The following is a 22843-nucleotide window of genomic DNA, read 5'->3' as shown; positions in this document are numbered from 1 at the left end:
TTTTAGGATCAAAAGAGTAAACGGGTGAATGATACGTTAAGTAATACAACATGCATTTAGAATGGTCGTTATGTACTAAAATAGAGTTGTCCAATGTTTAATCCGTGTGGTACATTGTGTCGAGTGTGATACTTATTACATACAAATGCTATGAGTGAAAAAATGTGTTGCCTATCAGAGGTAGGCCGATATGATGCTGTGATTTTATGTCAGCAAATATATGAAATATGGCATTAGTCATAAAGACGTAATTGAAAGGTAAAGTACTGCACATGTCTTACGACGGTCCGATAACCAGTAAAGAAAACATTGTGTAAATAAGGTGAATATTAAACCTGCTATGGCTGAGTGGTTAGCATCGTATTAGTAACTTATAATTATTAATGTGAATTAAGCAAAAATATGTCTAACTCAGGGATGTTATGACTTTGAGAGGAAATAGAATTATGTATAAAAATAAAGAATGAAAACTAGGTACTTGCGTTGTAGACCTTCGCATCTGGAAGTAGTGCTCGTGTCAGAAGCGAGTCGAGCTGTCGTATCACGTCCTGGACTTCTTTGATAAATGGACTTTTCTCTTGCTGGTCATTCGTCATCCTTAATGTAGTCACTGTGAGCTTGACAACAACGGTAATAAAGACGTTTGCTCGACAGGTCTACTGACCAGTCATAGAGTCTGGGAATATATTACTTAAAGTATAAAACTCTAGAGTTTTAATTCTTGGTTTACTTTAACTAAATTTGTAATACATTTGAAATAATGCAGAGGAAGATAAAGTTGTGTATCGTGGGTGAACTGCAGGCATTTTGGAGACAGTACAAATATCCAGTGCCTTGGCCGATACTATCAATCATTTAAGATTAAAATCTCCTAGCCGGCCAGGAATCGAACCCAGAGCCCTCTGAACCGAGCGGCAACACGCTGACCATTCAGCCAAGAAGCCGGGCAATTTTGAAATCAGTTAAAATGATTGATTCATCTTTCTGTCGTTTATCTTGAATTACAATTCAGATACTTGATTCTGAGTCCGCCGCTCAGGTGTAGTGTTTATTGTGATCAGAGGTCATTCCTGGAGGGGCGGGTACGATTTCGGGCTTTGCCACGAAAATTGAAAAGTGTTGCCACGGGTGGAACGTGGTCCACTCAGCCTCGGGAGTTCAACATATGGCCATGGCCCGTTTCTTTCCACTTCCTTGCCTATCACTTCCAATCCTCCCATCCCCCACTTGACCCCTGGGAAGCATAACAGGTGAGGCAGCCTGGCCGAGGTCCTCGTTCTTCTTCCCATGTGTATCTCCGACCAAATATCTCATATTTCAGAACACTGCCATTGAGGCTGCTGAGGTGGGACCCTTTGTTGATTCAGGGTGGAAAACTAACCCTGGAGGGTAAAGGGAGTTTGTTTTGAATAGACCGCTGGTCTCTTATTACATCTGGGATTAATTTCCAGGAATCTATGATAACAGACAATAACGAGTTACTGACCATGTTACTTTCGTGAATGGAAACGCGAACAAGGATTGTGTTCATGACTCAGAGAATACCTGAAATCGTGAAATATTTAATGTCTATCCTGAGACAATCTTTTTTGTTTGTTTGTGGGACGTTCTGAAGAAGTGAAACAGAATAGTCAATTTTTCGCGTCGTAGCATACAGAGTAATGGGATGGTAGATGACTGGACACTGTTATACATGTATATAGAATCGAGCACATTCACTGTAGCCTCACTGAAGTTGACAGCCTAGTGAGTGGCTGATGTTGTTATAACAACGCTACAGCTGAATATTTAGAATATTAGACTGTAAACCACTACTTTTCTTGTGTTACTTAGTAGGAAGTCTCTCGTCCCATCTAAAGCTAACAAAAATATTTATCGAAAAAAACTTCAATGTCTTTTAAAGAAAACCTAGTACTTTGTAAAGCTCCACTGAACAAAACTATTTGTTTTCTACTTTAGCTTGTGACTTGCAAGAATCAGTTGGATGCCTTAAAGTAGAAATTTAAGAAGTGACAACATTAAATATTTCAGTTTATGTTAAAGAGAATGATTAGAAAAACACTGTTATAGAGGCTGGGTTCATAATTTTGTTAATGGTAGACAACCGCTCGCATAACACGTATGTATAATTCCTCTTTGTTTAGACCAGTTTATACGACACAAGTAACCATGATCGTTACATTCCAGTGGTGCTAACTCCATCAGCTATAGTTCTACAAGTGAATATCTGTCTACTATGAGATAAGTCAATAGAAACTAAGGTGCTCATTAATTGATCGGTAAGGAATCATTGCCAGTATGTTCGTCTTCTTTTCTGGAGTGATCACACGAAGTTTTGTTTGAACATTCATCAACACATCGTTCATAGTTCGAAATTGTTCAGCTTCTTAAGAGTATTCTCCACTTCAACTATGTTTTCCACTACCACATTATTCAAATCTTAATTGATTTAACATTCTGCTCTTAAGAGTCTTGTTTATTGAACTTATGGTACAAGTTAATGAGCAAGAATGAGCATGATGAGATGCACATTTCTTAATTTACAAAACAGCGTAAATTTAAAAGTTAAATATAAAAATGTCAAATAGAAATCGAGAGATAGAGATGTGTAACACAGAAAATAGATTAAACAAATACTAAATACTAAATGATTCAAAATATTATGTTAAATCATAAAATAACAACTGATAAATGTGAACCAAATTAGGAAGTCTAGTAGTTGCGGTGCCTGAATAGTCATTGTTGAAGCTGTCAGACGTTAGTCAGCAGTTCCGCAGAAGGTTCCATGTGGACATCTGGAGTTGATGGTATTTTCTGGAATACTTCACCGCAGTCGCAGCCTGAAGAAGGTCGAAGTTCACAAGAATGTAGAGCCATTTCGCACTCTGTTTATTGGGACCCATAAACTCCGCGGAAGATGAAACCCAAGCGGTGGTTGCGTAGGGTCAAAGATTGATCTATATTCACTTGGGGCCTTAGCAGTCCATTCATCATTCCAGGTTCTCAATCCCTATGGGTGGGGGCGGTAGAATAACACACACGGTATCCCCTGCCTGTCGTAAGAGGCGACTAAAAAGGGCCCCAAGGGCCCTGAATTTTGGAGCGTGGGTTGACAACCACGGGGCCCTCAGTTGAGTCCTGGCATTGCTTCCACTAACTTGTACCAGGCTCCTCAATTTCATCTATCATATCTGACCTCTCTTGCTCAACTCTTGTTCTTCTCCGGCCCCGACGGTATTACGTACGGCGGCCTAGGGAGTCTTTCATTTTCATGCCCTTCGTGGCCCTTGTCTTCCTTTGGCCGATACCTCCATTTTTCGAAATGTCGGACCCCTTCCATTTTTCTCTCTGATTAGTGTTATATAGAGGATGGTTGCTTAGTTGTACTTTCTCTTAGAACAACAATCACCACCACCACCACCACCACTCAATCCACAGAAATTTTCTTTCATTACTTTTTGAGCCAGTAGTAGGGAGGGTGTCTTGATTTCAGTACGGTTAATTCTATGGATGTCTTGGTAGTAATGAGTTCACCAGCAACTTCTTGCGTGTTAAATCAATCTAATGCGGCCATTGGAGCATCATTGAGAGTTTTCTGAATGTTAGAGTCTTCTACACCCTTAAAACTAACGATGGTATTGAAAGCCTTTGAGACGCGTTTCTGTTCCTCAGTCTCAGGGAAATCAGAGTCGCATTTTAAGCAGATGTATTGCCTCGTGTTATCAATTTGAGACATCGCAAGTGGACCGTTCAAAATCTTTCACCTAGACATGAACAACCATTGTACGTAAAACCTTTTCAACTTTTCGCTGCACTGTACTTTATCCAGTTACGGTGACTTAATGATTTTCATGGATTTTCATTGAGAAAGTGACTGATGCTAAGGTTTTCTATGCTTTCTAGGTATTCATGTAACCGAATGAATACTCTTAGACCAGTAATATCGCAACGGTAAATTATATTCCAGGCTGCCAACAGCGGGGATTTGAACCCACTATATCCGGAATGTTCCCGCGGTGTAGAGGTAACGTGCTTCCCTGGAGGTTCCGGGTTCGATTTTTGGCTATGTCATGTATTTTCAACTTGGATCTGGGGGCTAGTTCGAGGCCCAGTTAGCCTACCTGGTTACAATTGCAGAGAAATCTAGCGGTGATATGGCGGTCTAGGTGTAGAAAGCCTAGAACAGCGGCCGAAAAAATTCAGCGCGCTGACTACATGACACCTCGTATTCTGCAGGCCTTCGGCCTGATCAGTGATCGCTTGGGAGGCCAAGACCCTTCGGAGGTCTTGCGTTATGGGGTTTAATTTTGGTTTACATCCGTGACTCAAATCGCATAACCACTCACTCAGCACTAACTTAAGCATTAATCGAAAGTAAATATTTTAATATTATTAAAGAATCCTTAACTATTTCCGGTTTTTCAGTGAACACAAGGACATTTTTCGTAGTTAAGCTTATAATTTACAAGTATCCATTATGGTAGCATGTGATTTTCATGGACTTACCTTCAGGTAGTGGTGGCTAGTCATGTTTTTTCATTACTTGCCTCACTTTCGCTTAACGTAATGGTTGTTTCACGTAAATCATTCAGTTGTGCATGAAAGTAAACCACAGCCAAGCTAGATGTAATGAAAAATAACACATTGCAGTGTGATAAAGTATTTGTATATATTTTCGGCTAAATGTTGAACTGATAGATAATCTCTCTGAGATTTGATTGAGAATACGCCATAGTACAGTTGTATTCAAGCATGAAATGAAATTCCATGTGATGAAGTTGCGTATAACAGTATAAAACGATTACACCACAACTGAACTGTCTGTCTTGGACAGTGTGATCAGTCCTGTGGACTCCGGTAGCAAGATACTTCTACATCGACTTGTTGAAAATTTACCACCCCACTGATTTCACATTTCAGCACGACTCGCTTCACATACATCGAGATTTCACCACATATCTGAAAAAGGCTTCTTTTTCCAACGACTTTGAATATGTCGAGAGGTCCTACTATATGGCCCTATCGATCTTTGGATTCGACACGTTTAGATATTTTTGCATGAGGGCATATTAAGGCCTTGTAAAGGATAAAACGTCAATATTTCCATTTTCTGAGCGTATCAAGTCTCAAATGCTTTCAAATGCTTGAATGTAGCTTGTTTATCATAGTGATATCCATAAATTTGCAAATGGTGCCAATTTGTAGTTTATCAAATTGGGTTAAATCCTCACTGCAATGTTGTCCGACTCCGTGGCTAAACGGTTCGAGTATTGACCTTTCGTCAAAGGCGTCCTTTTTTCGACTCCCGGCCGGTCTAGATATCAGTGCCGTATTGAAAATTAGAATGCATCGTATGCAGAGCGCCATCTTAACAAATACGCAGGGCACCTAGAGGGTCAATTTGGAAGACCTTCACCTGGCTCCCACAATACTTTTATTTAATTTACGATCTGTTCGTTACAATTTTTTCGGAGTCCAAACGATAATGTAAATGCAATGTTTGGAAAATAAATTCCCTGCACTATATTTGTATTGCAATATTAGGATGTATTTTTGTAAAAAAATCTAGCCAGGATTCTCCGTAACTGAACATCACCTACATATTAGTGATATTTCGTCGATTAAGACACAGTACCACGTGTCCAAAAATGCTCTTCCTGTCTATTGTTTTCGTACTGCCATGCCACGACTCCCAGCCATATAATGATATCCTGTCCATCAGAATAGCTTGCATGGTATCAGTCAATCAGTCACTACTGATCTGCATTTAGGGCAGTCGCCCAGTTAGCAGAGTCCCTATCTATTGTTTCCCTAGCCTTTTCTTAATTGATTTCAAAGAAATTGGAAATTTATTGAACATCTCCCTTGGTAAGTTATTCCAATCCCTATCTCCCCTTCCTATAAACGAATATTTGCCCCAATTTGTCCAATTGAATTCTAACTTTATATTCATATTTTGATTTCTCCTACTTTTAAAGACAACATCAAACTGATTCGTTTACAAATGTCATTCCACGGCATCTCTCCACAGACAGCTCGGAATATACCACTTAGTCGAGCAGCTCGTCTCCTTTCCTCCAAATCTTCCCAGCCCAAACTTTGCAACATTTTGCTTTCTTTGGTTTACTCCCGTTCTTGAATCAAGTAATACTAGTAAGCGTCCCATACACAGGAACCATACTCTATTTGCGGTCTGACCAGAGACCTGTATGACCTCTCCTTTACGTCCTTACTACAACCCCTAAACACCCTCAAAACCATGTGCAGCGATCTGTACCGTTTATTTACAAACCCGTTTATATGATTACCCCAATGAAAACATTTTCTTATATTACCACCTAGGCACTTACAATGATCTCCATAAGGAACTTTCATCCCATCAACGCAGTAATTAAAACTGAGCGGACTTTTCGGAACAAACCAACTAACCTACTTAACCTAGAAAAAGTGATCTACTGGACATCAGCTTAACTACTTGATATAAAATTCACATAAATATCTCTACTCGCAATATCTACCAGCAAGCACTAAACAACAATGTATAAATAGCACTAAATAGACCACACCCACTCACAAAATTAAACAGTTTCAATAAATTTTAACTACTTTGTCACTATAATATTGCAAGAGCACTCTGAACAGCCGACCATTCGAAAGCGCGTCCAATAATGGAACAATGTTAATTTGCCCATTCTTATATGAAAACGAATATGAACCTTTAATTTGTAGATTATGCAGTAGGAGTGAATAAGTATGTCAGACAAACATATCGTCGGCGTGTCCATTTTTTACGAATTTGAGTTAAATGCACTATTGGGGTAAAGAAAACACGTTCTGCATGATGGCTGTCCGACTCGTTGGCTGAATGGTCAGCGTACTGGCCTTCGGGTCAGAAGGTCCCGGGTTCGATTTCCGGCCGGGCCGGGGATTTTAACCTTCATTGATTAATTCCAATAGCCCGGGGGCTGGGTGTTTGTGCTGTCCCCAACATCCCCGCAACTCACACACCACACAAAACACTATCCTCCACCACAATAACACGCAGTTACCTACACATTGCAGATGCCGCCCACCCTCATCGGAGGGTCTGCCTTACAAGGGCTGAACTCGGCTACAAATAGCCACACGAAATTACTTATTACATGATGGCCTGGTCGTTATTTTAATATTATGAACTATTCTGGAGGAACGGATACCATACCCTCTAATGTGAAGTCCATTTGTGAAGATTGACATCCAGGAAAATCGACTAAGTCAACTTAATCACTTAATATGTATAGTAGGAGGTATTGCAAAAAGAACTAGCCCAAAAGGTGCGATAGCCTCGCAGTAATATAGAATTATATATCACTTATTTCTTAAAACCCATTTATCTCAAAACTATATTTTTTTACTTAGTAACTTCTGCCAGAACGTCGTCGATATGTTCCTATATTATGATACGGTAACGCTCATTTTCCTTTACACATTAACATAGAAAAATGAACAGAATGACGATTGTTCTGATGGACTGCATATCCACATGTGGCTGGGAGGTCTGACCTGCCTTAAGGAAAATACAGGACCGAAATAGTATTGCCAGGTACGTGATATTGCTTCTTATCAAACGGACTACTTGAGTATTCTTTACAAGTGTTACATAATGGAAAGTTATATTCGTTAGTAAGTTAACGTATAAAATCATAATATATTCCAGTGTTTCATAGGGAAATAGTTTAACCAACATCTGGTATGTTATTAGCGACTAACCTCGTTCAAGTACTCCAGAGCTGTGGAGTTTAATCTTGGCCGGGTGCGTGGTAACGGAGTGGAATCACAGGGACGTCATGAAAGAGCCAGTAATAGATGCGGGCTTGCCCCTCCTTTCAACAGACCGCTCTCCAATTCCCCCGGTCTCTTAGACTTCCAACCTTGCACATCTCCTTGTCAAGCTTGCCAGCTCGTTCAAGATCCAGATCTGGACATCCAATTTGATTACATCTGCCGACAATACGTAACGTGTTTTGTCTGTCCTAATATTACACCGAGAGAAAGCGTGTCAGTTCGTGTATGAGGGTAATTTCGACAACTACTCAATCGATGCAAGTAATTCTTTCTCCATAACAATACTTCTTCCTTTAAAATGATTATCGCCCAGATATTATTACATAAGCTTATCAAGCTAAGAGTTATCTCTTAAAAAGTCAGGAAAAATCATGGGTCCCAACCCTTGAAAGTGAATACGCTGCTGGTATATTTATCACTATTAAAACTTGGAGCACTTCAAGCATACTTAAAATTAAATGAGTTATTATAGAAATTAGATATGTAACAATATTGTCCAAATTCTGTGTGCAGTAGCCCTACCTTTAAAATTCCGTGTAAAGGTGGCTATTTTAGTCAGAAACGTATGTTTTACCACTATGGGGAACTCATAATTGTGGACACCATTTCGACGTGCTCAGTATAAAAAACGTGGATATTTGTAACACATAATACATAGTTTCTACAATATCTGTTATGATTCAATAATTACCAAGGTACCAATGCTGTGAAATAGCAAATGTATTGATAATTAGCTGAATACAACACGTTTCGCTGGGTATTTTTGTTCTTCCGTGTAGCTTTCTCTGTATAATAGAGAAGACGTTCATTTAAAAACCACTCTTTTTTCTGTTTCTTCTTTTGCCTTTGTTATTTATCGGGGTACATAAATATCTTACATTGTAAGTAATTATGAAAATACATTCGAATACACCACATTTGACGTCTTGTTGTCTGGCGCATGCTCAAACGGATTTTCTGCTTGTCCGACAAGGGAGAAAGCAACGTTGAGCTGACCATGTGTGAAATAGGAATATTTAAAAGTAACTCCGCAATTGTGGAGCTTTTAACCCTGAGCCTTATTGACAGTCATACTATAAACTAATATCACTGGAAATTGTATCATAATCGTTTGAAACAAAATGAGAAATCATTTGAGATCTATGGAATTCATAGTATGAAAACCGACTCCCATTTTTCATTGTCTGTTATGATTACTGTTTCACTGATATTGTTGAGGAACTATTGCAGTAAGTATCTGCTTTATATTCAAGAATTAGAGAAAATACTCACAGATGTACTCTAGCAGCAAACAGTTATGGTTCTGAGATCACCATATTCCCGCGAGATGAATCAAAGGTGATATATAACACTATGTCTACACATCATAGCTTTCTAGAGTACATTTCACACCGACACTTCCAGTACATTCTCAGTCATTTCGTACACCCAGTGATGAAATAAGTCAATTCCAAGACCCACATCTCCCACACCACAACAGCTACAGACACGCATCCACTGTAGTGTACGATGTGAGAATCGAGGGTAATACCACACACGAGCACCAGTGGTCTGTAGTGGGCTGTTGCGGATGCATGGCGAAATATACGGTCACACACATATATATTTATATGTAGAGTCGACCAATTTTAACCCCCTCTTCTACCACACCACCACAGCTATTGACAAGCAATCTATATAGCGCATGATGTGAGATTTGATGCTACTAACACACAAAAACGACTGATCTGTGATGGGTATTTGTGGCTCCAAGGTGAAATATTCGGGCACACGCATGTATTTTTATATCGAGTCAGCCACTTCCACCCCCCACTTCTACCACGCCACCACAGCTACCAACACGCAACAACTATAGTGCACGATGGGAGAGTCGGGGCTACTACAACACACGAAGACCAGTGGTCCGCGGTGGATAGTTGTGACTGAAAGGTGAAATATACGAACGCACACGTCTATTATTATATGTATTTGGCGGTTTCAACTCCCATATCTACCACGCCACCACATGTACCGACACGCAACCTCCATATTGCACGATGAAAAAGTAGAGGGTACTACCACACACAAACACTAGTGGTCTGCGGGAAACTATGTCACTCCTCGTTCCCTAGTTCGCCTCTTCAGTGATGCGTTCTCCATCAATGACAACTTCAGACTGAGGACTGAACACGTAACAACACAAGAATTGCCGAATTTCAGACCGGTTTTCAATTGTATTACCAACGAATTTCAATTTACTTCTTACCTCAAATTAATCTTGATCCTTCCTCAGCTTTAACTTATCTACAGTAGAAAACGTAATTCATAACGAGTAGCTGTCAGAGTGGAAGAGGAAGAGACTCTCCATGGTACATGAAATGAAAAAATTAACTTTTCGTCTCATTTCGTTTTAAAAAAGAGTGAAAATGAAGGATCAGACAACAAATGCTTGTATTTGCTGATTATGTTATGCTATGGAGTGAGACAGAAGCAGAAATTCAAGCTAAACTAGATCTTTGGCAAGAAGAATTTGAATGGATGGGAATGATCATCAGTCGAACTAAGCCCGTCGGTTTAGTGATTAGTCGAAATCATGAAGCATTCCACCTGCAAGTGCAAAATGAACAAGTAGACATTATCAAAAACTTCAAATACATTAGGGAGCTTCGTTTCTTCTGACAATACCAAAACCAAGAAATAGGCAATAGAATGCAAGCTGCATCAAAATTCTATTACTCCGTTCGTCGAGTTCTTCGGGATGACTCATTTCCCGAAACTTGAATGCTCACGCAGTACATAACATATCATCTATCAATTCTAACATACGGACTGGAAGCGGTAACGTTTACTAGATCTGCACAAAGTCGCCTACAGGCCACTGAAATGAAGTTCCTTTGATAATGACCCCAAAAGACAAGGAGAGACAAAATAAGGAATGGAAGTATTTGGCAACTACTTAGATTGGGCAGGAGCCTGTTGGACACTTTAGAATTAAGAAGATTAGGATGCTATGGACATATGAGAAGGACGACTCCAATTAGGACCCCAATAACATACTACGAAAGGAATGTTATTTGCAAGAGGCCCAGAAGGAGGTCTCGTGGTAGTTGGGAAAGGTAAATTTTCAAAGACCTTACCAAACGTGACGTACATTGGTAGCAAAAGGTAGTTCTGGATGGAGAGGACGAACTGAAACAGGCTCTAAAATACCCGCTACCGGCTAGCTGGAGCGAAAAATTGATCATGATGATGATGATGATGATTATTCGTCACTGAAGGAAAAGATCTTATCTTATTTTTTTTAATAAATGTTAGCCTCTTCAGTCTGGCGAAACCAATTTTGAGTAAATAAATTTATAATTATATGGTAACACTATTAAAACTACAAAAGAAGCAATACTGTTACCGTATGTTTTCTGGTAGATTTTACATTTTTGGCTGACTGAAGAGGCTAACATTTATGAATTAACTACTGTAAATAGAAATTGACAAGGGATGCCTTCCAATATTACAACAGAAGAAACAAAAAAAATCCTCGTATATCGCAGTGCTCTTCCTATCCATTATTATCCTTAAGGTTGGTCACTTCTCCCAGCCACACATGAATATGCAGTCCATCAGAACAATGCTCGTTGTGTTCATTTTCCAGTGTCACTGTGTAAGGGAAAATGAACCTTACCATGCCGTACTGTATGAACGTATGACGTATTTACGCACTGCAGCACTACACAGTATTTAAAGTTTGCTTTCCTTTACATATTTGCTTAGGAAAATGAACACAAGGAACACTGTTCTGATGGACTTCGTATCAATATGTTGCTGGGAAGGATAGGAATGATAATGGATAATAATGCATAGGAATAATATGCATCGCTCATTTGGAATCCTAGCTATAAACTATACGAAAATAAAGCTGAACTGGTGCAAAATAAATTTTGAAGGTTCCTTACGTGCAAAATAACTAATCATTATCATCATCATCACTTCCAGCAATAGATACGTAGGGGAAAATACGGTTCCTCTTCATATTATTCGGTACTTCCACCACTCCTCCTCCAACACTGTGTCCCAGTTCAGGTTTCTTTCTCTAATACTGCATTGAATTCTGTCCCTCCATCTCAATCGTGGACGTCCGTGGCCTCTCCTTCCTTGCGTTTGCATTTTCATCACCTGTTTTGGCATTCTTTCATCACTCAATTCGCTTTATGTGTCCAAACCAGCTTAGTCGGCTCTTCTCTATTCTACCGTTCATATTTTGCACTCCAATTCCTTCCCGAATTTTCTCATTCCTTATTTTGTCTCTTCTACTCCTCTGTATCATACTGCTCAAGAACTTCATTCCATCTGCCTGTATTCGATTCTCATCCTTCTTTGTCATTGTCCAAGTTTTTGTCCGTTAGATGTTATGGGTACGTAATACATCTTGTTCATAGATTCCTTTGCTTCCATTGGCACATCCTTGTCCCATAACATTTTTTTAACACTATGATAGAGACAGTTTCCAGCTTGAATCCTCTTAATACGAGGGCTGATCAGAAAATAAGTTGCACTTCCCTGTTATGGCCATTTATTACACCACCTATACAACAGCAACGCGACTATAACGACATACACTGTAATGTAACTTTCCCACAATAGTTTTCAAGAGACTCCAAATATTTCTGCGAACGCACAACCAACTTGTCGATGCCGGATGCATAGAAATTTCCTCCAACATTCTGTAGCCACTCGGAGACAGCGGCCTTCACCTCCTCATCGGTCTGGAAACGTCGACCACCGAGCTCCGTTTTGAGCTTACCGAACAGATGAAAGTCACATGACGCTAGGTCGGGACTATAGGATGGATGTTGCCAGACCTCCCACTTGAAACGGTGCAGCAGTTCTCTCGTTTGGCTGACACCATTTTACGATACCTTGTCGGGAAATGGCCCGCTCCCCTTACACAGCACTAATTTCAGATGAATGTCCGTGGAATTCTTCCTTTTGTCCCATAGGAATATGATTGTCGCACGCACCTCATATTTGGAGTGAACGTCCAGTTGACGCGCCATTGCATTTGGCCGCTATTCACACAATGCTAGACGAGACACCACATCGACCTGCCTAATAGACGTGTGGGCAGTGTCTGTCCCTTTCTCCGCTGTATCCACGTTTGCGACACACAGCGCGCTGCTGCGGCGCGTTAGTGCAACTAACTTTCTGATCCACCTACGTAATTTCCTGAATCCAGTCGAGCACTCTCCATTAATTCACTCCCCAGGTATTTGAACGTCTCCACTACATCCAGGGGCATGTCTGCAAGTCCAATTTTAATGATTTAATGAAACATTTTGGCTACAAGTCCTTAGCAAAAAGAGGAGTAATCGGAGTCCTTCTACAGTATTTATACATATAAACTTGCCCTCTCTGTTCAACTTGTCTGTTCCTAATCCATCTATACGCCCAAAACATATTACCTTCTACTGCTCAAGCTCAAGAACCCAGAAACATAGTCGTTACCAATGGAAATATATAAATACAGCAGTGATTACAGATTAGATATATTTGTAACTACATAATATTCCATGGTAAAACAATGTAAACAAATAAATTCATATTTTTAAATTCTAAATTAAAATCCCTCTTTGACGATTCTTATTTTTAAGTTCATAATTTTAGTTCATTCTTTCTTTCTGTCAGAACCATCTACCTCATCATCATTATTACCCTCGATAACATCACTACCATAATGTACAACATACAATATTTAATGCCGTTAGAAAATAGCGTGTTACTTTATGCGCATAAATAACTGAATATCTGTAATGATATTATGCTACTGAAGAAAAGTGTGTAGCTATTTCATATATGACTGTATTTTACAAGGACTTTCATAGGATGTAATATAATTTTTCGTTGATATTGGTTTTCATGCAATGAAATTTTATATGTGTTTCACATCATTAGGCTTATACATGTCTGAAGCACAATAAACAAAGAAAGAAAGAAAGAATGGAAGAGGTATTGTTCCTTCACCGACGAATTACTGATTTTGCGTAAAGAAATTGTTATATTCCTGAAACATCCCAGTCCCATTATTTTATCTTTGCACAATGGCTGGAACATCAATTTAAACTGAGATTTTAACACAAGGACATTGCACTTAATATTCTTTCTGCGTTTCCGCCTCCATAGGCAGTTGTGTTTAGCTCTCTATGGATGAAAGTGATTTAGTTTGGAAAATTTCCATGATAAGGGACGGGGGAAGAAATGTATTCAAAACTGCTCGCTACAAACAAGCAATAAATTACAGACTGCTATGAATTATTACATCTTGTTTGCATAATTTTTAATGCTCTACACTCTCGGAAGTATATTTGCCAAGACTGCCAAACTTCGCTTATATTGTACGCTCTAGATCGTACATGATCGATAGCTATATCAGGTAATTCGTTATTTTAATAATTGGAGGAAAGTATATTGATACAGGGCAAGTTTCAGCATTCTCGCCTTGTCTATAGATGTACTCGGTTTAGAATTGCTCAGGAACACTCCAGTGTGCTTCTGATACGGACAACAGGCTCTTAACTGGAGTTCAAATCCTGCACTTTTAAAATCTTTCCTTTTCTCGGGTAACAACATAAGGTCACATACATACGAATTTTAATGTGACGAAGTCCTGTGCTCACAAGTTAATCGGACTTAGAGATACGGGGGTAAGGACTGATCGGAATCGTTGATCAATCGTTTGAGTTTAAATCTGAGGCATCGGAGAAGCATGAATTCCTAGGGATCAAAATTTACTTTCAGATGTCGACTGAAAGCTAATGAATTGCTATCCAACGAGAAAATGTTTCCAGCGTTATGGGCTCGTTTCCGGATAGCGCTCAACTGGACGAAGTCTTTAATCTTACATCTTAGACTTTCAAGCCGGAGCGAAACACCAAGGAAACCTTATCTCATTTTGTGAATTGAATATGTATGTAAATACGAAATCAAAAGGGTAAAGGAAATATAGACAAACTATATATAATAATTTAAAAGCTATGTATAATAAAGACGAAATATACAAATTCGACAGGGAAGTAATGACTTAAATATTGCAACTTTTGATCAAAAATCGAATTTTGAATTGTAACCTTTAAAATCCTCCAATTATTCCTCTTTCGAACCACGTTAACAGATTTTCCTTAAGCATTTTTTAAGCTCTAAATGCTGTAATTAATGGCTAGCAGCAGCGCGTGTAAGGAACAAAGCACACACCACTTTCCCACACGTTGTCAGATATGATTGGCTTCAAAGTACTTTCAATAACCCGGCTGGAATATATGTACGTTGTAGTAGCCCTACGCTCTGCATAAGAGGAATAAGAAGTATGAGTTAATAACATACAGTCCAGAGCAGTTTTAAAGCATGTATTGCACCCTTGCAGAGCTCCTTCGGTGTAGATTAGATGTCAATGTTGCCTCGGCTGCCCTAAAAAAAAAATATACTTACCGAAGGCGGTGAGGTCCTCTTCTCAGGCGCGATCAGTCCCTGTCGTCGAATCAGGATGCATAGGGATAGTGCATTCGGTAAACTATTGACTACAATAATTTATGACTCAGACTGATTTGAGTTTAAATATGTGTATAAAATTTTATTGATAAATCAAAAGAGAAAAGTAAATAAATTTTTATAAAATGTAAAATAGACTTGTTAATATTACATTATTTCCATATGAGACTGTACAGCTAGAACTCTCATTAATGACACACATGACCACCTCGTTAATCCCTAAAGAATAATATTGATAATTTTCCATAAAATTTGTTTAAATGATGTTTCCCATATTTGTTCATCCAATTATATAATGTCTGTGTAACTGTACACATTTACTAGGATAATGTTGTTTATAGACCAAGTGGATCAATTGAATAACAATATACTCATGAGAACATTTAGTGATGATAATGATAATAATAATAATAATAATAATAATATTGATGTGAATAAATTTTTATACAGCCAATTCAAGTTATTCATCAAAATACTGCTTGCCATCAGTCAAAATAATTATAATAGATAAAATTGTTTTTTAGATATAAAAAAAATATCGATATTAATTAATTAATAAAATTATTTTGATATCACTGAATTACATTGTAAACTAATTAAAAGAATACAGGAAAGTCTCCACAGTGTATCCCAAATGCATACCTGTAGTTGGAAAACCAACCTAAATATGTAATACAATAGTAATAATAATAATAATAATTGAAATAATACGACGATTTTGCGCAGATCAAAATCTAGGAATGTCACTACTAACCTCTCAGATATGTGAAATAAGTTTGCAAACAAACATACCAAAAGTTACCATAATATAATAATTAATTGATTTTACTAATTTGATTGTACTCAAATTTATTAATTACATAATTAATTGCCTAACTGACCACTGGAAATCATTATCTTGTGACTCTAATCCTCTAATATAGTGATATTAGTGAATTTACAATGCATCGAAATGATAATAATAATAATACTGTAGTAACAATAACCATAATAATAATAATAATAATAATAATAATTGAAACGATAATAATAATATCACTTAATGAATGTTATTCCTATGTTGGATATCATAAAAAAATCCTAAAGAAATTATAATCACCTACCAAAATCCAATATTGTTGTTAACCAAATCGTAGACAAATTGAATAAAAAAAATATAAAATGTTAATATTTAATTAATTAATAAATCCATAATTGACTGACACAAGTGATTAACACGGTATTCATCAAGACTCCCTAATTGCTTGTAAATTGCATTGGTGAAATGTTAAATAATAAAATTCAATATTAATAATAATAATAATAATAATATCTTAACTTGACCTATAATTGCAGTACTCTTGATCCACCATCCTGATAAATTATAATATGATTGTGTCAGTTATCTTAGAACATTCATTTGCCATGAGTAACACCATTTGAATAGAATCTTTCTTAACAATGCTTATTGGGTTTTCTTTATTCATAAAACCATATTTGCCATAATTTGATGAAATACCTGATCCACTGTGTAAAGGCGTAACCATGAAATTCTCATAATAGAGTTCACCAACATTTATAATAATAGTAATATTTCTCTTATCAAAACTGTTACTGAGTTCCCATAATTTTAATATCTTCCTTCCAGGTGCAATAAACAATAATTGCTTTAACCTGAGAATTCAGTAACTTTAACTCACATAATGGACCTTGGTTGCTGTTGCACACAAAAAATCTAAAGCTTTACTTTCGATATATGCGAGTGACCCTTACTTAGATATCGTAAAATTAATCTAAAAAAGACAAACTCTCCTACTTCAAATAAAACATACACTAACTTATGCTAATACGTATACCAAGCGAGATAACGCAGCCAGAATTCCTAACCTAATACCTAAAATTCCACTAATATATACATATATGAACCTTGTCATCAGCACATACCACACTTTTGGCTTGTTTCAGCGTCTCAACACATTTTAATTCGCTGAAATATAGCCATGACCCATTGCAAATGTTACTGTGGTTTCTTCAGAATCAAAAATGCATAGACAATGCACAGACAATAAAAGAATGTACCTAAATGATGGCTACTACGAGGCAAATAAAAATAACACGTATATTTAATATTAATAATAATAATAATAATCTGTTAAAACCAATAAAATAGTTCCTACTGGCAAGCATTCACACCAGCCCAGTTGCGTGATCCATGTTACCAACCTAACTTTAAAATATCATTTAAATGCGTACTATAACTTTCTCTGAATAGAACGATATTGCGTCACGGCTAAACCATTTATATGTATCATCTGGTCTTTCTAACTCGTATACCTTCTTTAACTGGCTTATTTATTTCCTCACATTTATTCATTTACGACGTCATCATCACTTCTTATTCTGCACGAATTCTATTACCTCTCAGCTATCACGCTGATACTTATATTTCCATTTTATTAAGAATATGTTCACCATACTCTTTGTTCTCCATAATTATCTTCAGGTAAATAACCCCATGTGTTACCATATACTCTCAACTACGGACCTTCAAACATTTCAAATAAATTACCGTTGCTCAATATCGTTCTTATCATTTGACAACACCTTGTTTTACCTGAGCCAAAATAAATCCTTTTATTTAGCATTGTTCACTCAACTGTCTAACCGCGTTACTTGCCATAGCAACCAATATGTGGATGTATCAGTGTTACTGTCGTCCCAACAGAATTCTCGACAGTAACTATTAAATATATACATATATATATATGTGTTTTATTATCGTTAATTGACTTCATCACTCCTCCATTACGGTAACTGTGCTTGCGTCAAACAAATAAAATTCCACCTAAATAAAATACTAACAATGCTACTAATAATAATAATAAAAGTGCACGTATATGCAAATCACTCATTATAATTGCCTCGAAAATATAACTTGGTCAATACAGAACAAGATAGTACACGCACGACTAATAATAATAATAATAATAATATTTACACTACTCATAAACAGAATTATCCTAATTTTCTGGCTGTGTACTCGGGTTTATAGTTACATCATCGTCACTCGCATACCTATCTAAATAAAGATACCATTACCAAAGGAAAGCTTTAGATTTTAAATCAAACATGAGATTGTGTACTCACATTTGGCACTTCGGGATCGCCAGGACTAAAGGCAGCCATGTTGTCTTACAGATTCATGACCAACATGTTGATATCACTGACCATTCTTGCTGTATCCGGCATTGGCGTATATTACTACTTTCCACTCTCGCTTGACACTTGCACACGTTTATTTCCTACACATAATATTAAACACGATAACTTGTTTTAAAACTAGACATTACACTGTAATACATATATACACACATACGCAGTACTCAGATCTTTTGGAACTTAGGCCGGATTTTTACGTACTCTGCTTAAACACACTGTTGCTTCTCACGTAGCAAAGTCCTTCATCGGCTCAACGGTTTCTTTTGTACAGACCAGCTGAGGGAGAAAGTTTTCACCCCCACTCGACCTAGATACTTATAGAGAGGGAGAGTATTTCCTCCGCTCAAATGTTTCCAACATACTAACAGCCCCGCTGTAGCAGGCTAATTGTTCTCCACTATTTACGGCTTACACCTGTATTTTTAACTGTCTGCGTTGCTCTGCAGGCTACATACTCAAACTGCGTCACCTAAGATGCAATTACTGCATAATTCAGAGTTTCGTCTTCGCCCTACATAGATTGAACACTCGTAAAATCTGTCAATTTAATACTCCACTCACTTGGGTGGTTTTAAGTACCTTAACAACTCAACTACTGTTTAGGAAGCATATTTCCACCTCCACTGTAGTAATAAATACACACAATTCTTGTATCTTTGTGCTTGAACACGGAGCAAAGTTAAGACACGTCTGACCCCCACAAGACTCTTGATGATGACTGACTCGTGAGAAGCCACTAGTCGGGGAATATTGGCGCACTAAATCGGCGTAGGAACACTAATTCTTGCCACTAAAAATCCCAACCAAAGGAATGCTGGGTACCTCCCAAACAAAGTTGCCAAAAACATGAAATGCCTTGTACACACAGACTGCATAAATTCTTGTTATTGCCATGATGCACCCTGACTCTAAAATTGTTCGTAATTTCCTTTACAATACAGTAGGCGTTAGTTGGACTATATCTTCTGCCGCGCTGATAAACCACTCTCCACGCTGGCAAGGGGTTCCCACTGCCGGTGATAACAAACATCTGGATACACAATATTCCAATCCATTTGCCACAAACCAATAAGTTAGTTCAGAATTACTATAATAATTACTGACATCTCCTCTTGATATAATCTTCCTTAAATACTGACAGGGATCAATTTCAAGCCACATGTCATTTGGTCGCGCTAATTTTGAAATTATTTAAATGCAGCAATCTGATTGGAGCACATACTCCTCTGTTCATCTATATGGACGAGTTCATTCCAAAATAAGGGGATTCGGGTATCTAGAAACATGATTTTCCATCTCACTCACTCCTGCCAGTACTTTTCCAGTCTAACTACGCAGTTCCAAAAGATGATGTAATAACAGGTGTCCCAATAATTTATTTTTAGCAGAGAAAGAAGCGTGTGTTCCTATCAAGGCTTCATTCTCACGAGCTAGCTACCAGAAATTTCCAATGCTGTCCCTTTGTTTAAGAACGCTGGCTATTACTATTTATTATCAAATATAATTATTAAAATGTTGCCAATCAGACTCATCCGATGGGTGCAGTATGTTTCTTAAAACTTTCAATTTCAATTTTCTAGCTCTTTTCATGTACAAAATGCTACTTGCAACTGAGTTCTTATCAGATTCACCTGTCGTTTTCAGAAAAATCTTCAATATGTGCACAAATTACTTCAATATTACCTTCATCTTTTTGCAACTAAAATATTATCAAACTAGTTTTTTTGTCTATTGCGTAAATAATGGAAGACTCAATGATGTATATCTCCAATAGATTATACCTGACTGCAAAACCCAGAGTTTTTACTATGTATATGAGTATTTGTGGCAAATTTGCCAAATTATCCCAAAATAATGAAATCTGTGTCGGTAGGAGCGCTCTCCACGAAACATACAAACATAAAATTATATTTTAAAATAATTTTCCTACAATATTAACTAATCAACACCAAATTTTGTGTGATGCTATATTAATATATATGCTTCTTTTATAATATTGGGTTATGATGAGTCGTAAATTGTAGAAGCTCCAAATTTCGATTATGACTTCTCTTAAGAAATTATCTCATTTTCGACTCCCACATAACTTTGTCCTGAAGAAATGTTGCAAAGTTTGGGCTGGGAGGAATTGGGAGAAAGAAGACGAGCAGCTCGACTAAGTGGTATGTTCCGAACTGCCAGCGGAGAGGTGGCGTGGGATGATATTGTGACTTCCCCTCTCGGAGAACAATCATCAAATGAGAAATGCAACCATTCAAGCTAAGGGCGCCAATCTTTAAGTTGAGGACTTAAAGATAAAAATTTATAATCAAGCTTGGACGGACTCTTATCACAGGGGTGGGGTGATAGTGCACTAATCATTAAGCAGGAGAATTAAAAATCAAAAGGCTAATTAAGGCAGATTGATTAAAGTGAACTAGAAGAATACTATTTATTATATTTAATATAAATGACGACGGTTTAACGAGAACTGAATTTAAATTAAAAAATGAATTTAACAGAAAATTGAATGACTCTACTTCGCGAAAACTTGCAATATCTTTAACTCGCTTGCTCACCATGTAGTCTTGTTCTGCTGGTCCTTGGGAAGCTTCCATCCTTGTAGCGGGAACATCATCGGTCGTCTTTGAGATCTCTTCATCTGCAACTAAGTACCATTCCTGCCTTGCAAATTGCACTTCCCACTAATTGGAAAATGACTTCAAAACTAACACTCCCTATTATGCTTTATCCCGTATATTGGAGATAAGCCCTAAGTCATAGTTAGCAGAACCACCTTGGGTTATTTGGAGAGGATATTCAATTAAGAATCCTTCCAACTTTACTGAAAATGCTCTCTGAAGTTTCATTTCTATCTAGATTAATACTACCTATTGACTTAGACTGGTTCAAACCGGTCTTGTAGCCGAGCTGTACGTACTTCCTGATGAGAGTGGCTATACACCCCTCATTCGGAACTTCTAAGTACCACGTCGTGGTAATGAAGTAATTAATGTAGAATACTACTGCAGAATCAAACGAAGAATATTACCGAAGAATGCAGCAGAGTCCAGTAGAAGATCTAGTAGAAGAGCCAAGATCTGGTAGAAGAGATGAAGCCAAGAGCTCCAGCACGCCCTTTTATAACCTTCACAGGCGCTAATTACAGGTCGCTACACGTGGTCCAATCAGATGACATGTCTCTCCCCACTCCAAATATTAGAGTTGACGGGTCTTAACTCTGATATTAACTGTTCTTCTATTGGTCCATTCTCTCAGTATCCATGGCAATGTGACGCTCCTTTCAAAATATAGGCGTTGATCAGTTTGAATAATTCTGGTCGAAATACGGTAGCTTACGTTAGGATGCGTGAACACGTGCTCGCTTTTCCCAGAACTTGATGTCTAAATTTGTCCTTTCTCCTTCCTCGGTGATGTGGCAAGATAGCGGAAATCTACTGCAAGTTAATTTTAAACAAATGTCGCAAGAATCTAAGTGAATATTAGAATATTCAGCCCTCGTTTACAAGTCGTAGTTACAAAGTAATGAAATGATAGTGAGCAAATGATTAAACATGAATTATAATACAATTACATACCAAAATAAATATCATGACGTTAAATTCCTGAATTAATTACACATAATGAAATTAACATAATTACACTGTAACGTCTGGAACGTTACATACGCCCCCATGAGTTCTTAACAAATATCACATGAGTTGAGAACTCACACACTTACTCCCACATTAACTTGAAATACCTCAATTACCTGCCCATAACGAGCGACATTATTTTCATACAATTAATTATATCTCACTCTTTCCAACATATCTCTCTTAGACTGCTTACCATTGCGAATGTCTGTTATTTCAGTTCATCTTGAGGTTTAGATGCTAAATTATGCCCAACATGAGCAACTTTTCATTTTTGTAAAAAAAACAAGATTATCCTAGAAAAAATAACATAATATATATACAATTCAGATTACAGACTCTGCCGAGTGTCTATTTGTCCTTTTTTCTCCCCATCTCTCCGACATTCTTTGCTAGATAGCAATAACACGTTCTCTTCCAATCTTTTACATTAGAAACATGGAAAACAAATGATACAAACAATTTACACTTTTATCACTCTTTCGAATGTTTCAACCTTATCTTGACGCAGGATGCCATACACTTCACTCGAATACACACGTGATTTAAGCTCACGATAAAATTATTGCAAGTTAAAAATGCACATACGGGAAAATTAATTATTTGCCGTCGTCAGCTTTAATTAGCCTTCTGTAACATCTCAGAAAACAAATATATAAAATTTCATGGCC

The 22843-nt window shown here is 37.5% G+C and overlaps 1 protein-coding gene across 1 annotated transcript in view; it reads left to right on the top strand.

Moving 5' to 3' along the window:
• LOC136874583 (uncharacterized) overlaps nt 1-22843 on the top strand; it is a 1690155-nt gene that overhangs the window by 1437179 nt on the left and 230133 nt on the right. The gene's annotated exons all lie outside the window — the stretch shown is intronic.

The sequence above is a fragment of the Anabrus simplex genome, chromosome 5 (assembly GCF_040414725.1).
Source record: "Anabrus simplex isolate iqAnaSimp1 chromosome 5, ASM4041472v1, whole genome shotgun sequence".
Classification (NCBI taxonomy): domain Eukaryota; kingdom Metazoa; phylum Arthropoda; class Insecta; order Orthoptera; family Tettigoniidae; genus Anabrus; species Anabrus simplex.
The sequence above is the reverse complement of the archived record's forward strand: the minus strand, read 5'-3'. Positions and strand labels throughout refer to the sequence as shown.